Genomic DNA, 3,936 nt, shown 5'->3' on the forward strand with positions numbered 1-3,936 from the left:
TTATCTTATAGGCAAGAGGGAGCTATGGGGATTTCTTGAGCAGGAGAGTGACCAGATCAGACTTGTGCTTTAGATTTCATATCCAAGTCCTATAACTCCAAATCTAGCAACTGCTATTAACTTTGCATGTTCTAAACCCTAAACAGTTCTACTACCCTCCTCCAAGGAGTTAGAAATCACCCCATAAATGGGTAGGGTACAAGGCATGCCACTTCATTAAGACTTTTTGGTAGATTCTTTAGTCTGTTCCTTGGCTAATTGGGAGAAAGTGGAGGCAGAGCCTGGAAAGGGTGAGTCACTCTCATGGTCATTGTCCATTGTCCATTGCTTCTATTTAAGGAATGCCCTGTGTTTGGATAACTTTCCCCTCCAGAGAACAGCACAATATTTAAATAGTTAATGGAGTGTTCTCTCATCATTGTGTGAAAACAGAAACTAAGTCGAGAACAAATGTGGTCAGCCTGAAGTTCCTGGATAAACCTTCATAGAGACTGAAGTCAACCAAGTGTGAGAACAAACAGGAGCTGGGATGGTGAGAGAGGGTCATGCCTACAGGCCTGAAAGAAGGGGGCAGGGTTTGGGAAAACTGTAGGTGCTTAGAAGCATTTGGCGTGATACCTGATTTACTTCTACTTGTCCTCAACTCAAGGACATTGATACAAAATGTGTTTCAATATCTGATCACTGGCTGACCCTATAACCTATACCCACCATTTCCCAACAATAGGAATGACCAAAGACAGAGGAGGAAGTACAAGATACATCACAACTATTGGCGGTAATACCTAAATAATGACCTAAGATCATAGATTTAGAGTTGAAACAGACTGTAGAGGCCACCTGGTTCAATCCTCTCATTTTATAGGCGAGGATAGTGGCACAGGATCATGGCACATCCATTCAGACCTGGAAGGGACCCATATCTGACCCCATTTACAGATGAGTAAACTGAGGACTAGAGAGAATAAGTGACTACACAGGTAGTAAACGGTACAGCCAGGATTTGAGCCCAGATCCTTAACTCTTAAGCTGCCTCTCTAATGTGAAGAAGTTGGCAAATATAGAGGATATGAATGAGAATTGCACAGAATGGGAAGTAATGAATCAGTTGCCATCTGCACCATGGGACAGAATACCTCCATCAGTGAGATCACAGGTCCAAACCAAGATCATTAACTGAGCAGTTTTAGACAGTGGTGACTTTGAGTAGTCTTCCATGGGTCAATTAGATTTTAGATTATTGGAACTGGGAAGGACTTTGGAGATTTCAGAACATTGGATAGGCTAGTCAAAGCCTTCATTGACAAATGAGGATGTTGGGGTCCAGAGTGGCTCATTCAAGGTCACACAGTTTTCTGATTCTAAATGTAATGCTTTTTCCACTATAGCACAGTGCTAACATGACTAGCCAAAGGACACATGGCCCATTTTTACTTAATCGTTCTTCTTTACTGTAAGACAGAATTCACTAGGGAAGAGTGTAGAGAATAATTAACATAAAGACAAAAGGCATCGATAAAATATTTTTTAAAACATTTTGCTCAAAAAAGTTTTCTCATGCTTTCTGAGACTTCCATTCTAAGGCAAAGCCCCAGGAACCTATTGCTACTTACAGCTGTGTTGATAATCCTCTTAGGTGGAATTGAGAATATCCTGAAACATGAAACAAAATTCAAAATAGGCTTCATAAATAAAGGGGAAATGGCCTTAATAGGCAAAATGAAATTCATTATGGATAAGTGCTATGTGGGATACTTCAGAGCAAAAAAAGCAAATACCATAAATGCACACTGAAGAAAGTCTAATTAAGAATATGAATTATAGAAAAGGGCCTGGGGTATAATATTTGCTCACTAGTTGTATATAGGATGCTGTTGAGAAAAACGCTAACCTCATGCTGGTATGTAAAAGAAATATGACAAGCACAGACTTCGGAGTAATCTTTCTTCTAGACTTGGTATTAGTCAGACCCTTACTAGCATCTGTCCAGTTGTGGTTGCTACACTCTACAAAGGAGATGGAGAAACTGGAAAGTGTTCAGAAGAGAATGACTGAAATGATTAATACATTTATTCATTTGTTCATTTTTTAAAATTAAATAATTAAATATACTAGAAAACAGGTTCTTCAAAAGAAGACTTTTAAAAATTATTTTATTTTTAACTTATAGGATTACACAAGCATTTCCATAACAGTATAATAATAATGATGATGATAATAAAAAGATTGCACATAAAACTGCAAATCTATTATGTATAACTTGTTATTCCATTTCATAATTTAATGAAATACCATGTAAATTTCTTTTTTTCCTTTTTTCTTCTCTCCCACCCTAGAGATGGCTACCATTAGACACAAATATGTACATATATATGTAAAATCATTTTACACTTACTTCTATTTATCAATTTCACAAGAAGATTTAAGGGAATTTGTGCTAGAGATTGTTTAAAGATGGACTTAATTAGTATATTTAAGCAGATTAAAAGTTTTTCATATGAGGATGCTGGCAAGCTGTTCGCTATGATTTTTTTTTCTTTTTGGTGGGGCAATTGGGGTGAAGTGACTTGCCCAGGGTCACATAGCTACTAAGTGTCAAGTGTCTGAGGCCAGATTTGCACTCCGGTCCTCCTGACTCCAAGGCTGCACCTTTATCCACTGTGCCACCTAGCTGTCCCTGTTCTCTATGATTCTAAGAGATATTGAACTTTCCTCTAAAACAAGGGATGTTTCAGTTTAATATAGGAATGAAATTTTGACTGTGGGCTGATAAAATAATGTAGTGAGCTACAGAGAATGTGAAACCTCCACTCTTGTAAATCTTCCCGTCTTTTTGAAGAGAATAGATAACTCTGTCCTAGATAGTTTGCACAGTCACATCGTTGGAAGCAAATTATTGGATTGCATTAGCTCCTGTGTCAATGTCCTGGTCCCTTTAAAAAATTTGGAAGGATGACTGATGTACCAGTACCTAGGGTCTTTGAAAAACAAACTTAATCTGAACACGGACCACTTCAGAATCTAAATTTCAATGACTTGGACATCAAGGGTGATAACTTCCAAGAAGGGAGCAATGCCAGAATGCATTAATTAAGATGCCCTGCCATTGGGTTTATAACCAAGGATGCCAGGATAGAGGAAGATTAAATGAAGCAAATGAAGGATTAACCATCATCTTTATCAATATTTGTGACCAGTGTTCTGAAGAACCTTTCAGCTCTATGGTTCTGGAAGTCAATATGCCCATTTACTGGGCAGGTATTTAATCACTTTTTCTCTCTGAGGGGACATGGACACATGAAGTCTGGCAATGATGTTTTGCTTTTCTCCAGGTCTGTGATTTCACCTTTGTAGGGAGCTCCCAATGAGGAAACTCTATCAAAAGCAGGTGAAAAAAACTGACAACCAGGGTCATATAGCAAGGTATTCCTGGCTCCTGCTATCTGTCTCTCCTTTCAGTTATACCAAGCTGGCTCTCTTGCCAATGGTGCCAACGTAATTTTGGTGTTCTGCTTCTCCCTGCTGGATAAAAGATGAATATCATGTCTTTTCCCCCCCTGAAAATAAAATTCTATGATTCCCATGTTTTGAGGGTATATTTACTGTATGAGAATAACAATAGCACACCTTAATGTGGTACTTTCACCCAAGATCGTACATCTAGGACTCAACCCTAGGTCCTCCAATGCCCAAGTTCAGTGTCCTGAGCTACATTACGTTGCCTCTTGAGATGTATCTGAAAGTTTGAGATTATGTGCGAATGTAGTCCATCTGTGCATTTTTCTATGAATAGCTGATTGTTAAAGACAGAAGATCCAGTGGGAGAGTATTTGGCTCAATTAGAAATGGCACTCATTTTAATCAAGCAAGCGAGCAACAAGCATTTATTAAGCACCTACTCTATGCCAGGCATTGGGCCAGATGCTGGGAATAACA

The sequence above is a fragment of the Phascolarctos cinereus genome, unplaced genomic scaffold (assembly GCF_003287225.1).
Source record: "Phascolarctos cinereus isolate Bilbo 61053 unplaced genomic scaffold, phaCin_HiC Scaffold_5;HRSCAF=322, whole genome shotgun sequence".
Classification (NCBI taxonomy): domain Eukaryota; kingdom Metazoa; phylum Chordata; class Mammalia; order Diprotodontia; family Phascolarctidae; genus Phascolarctos; species Phascolarctos cinereus.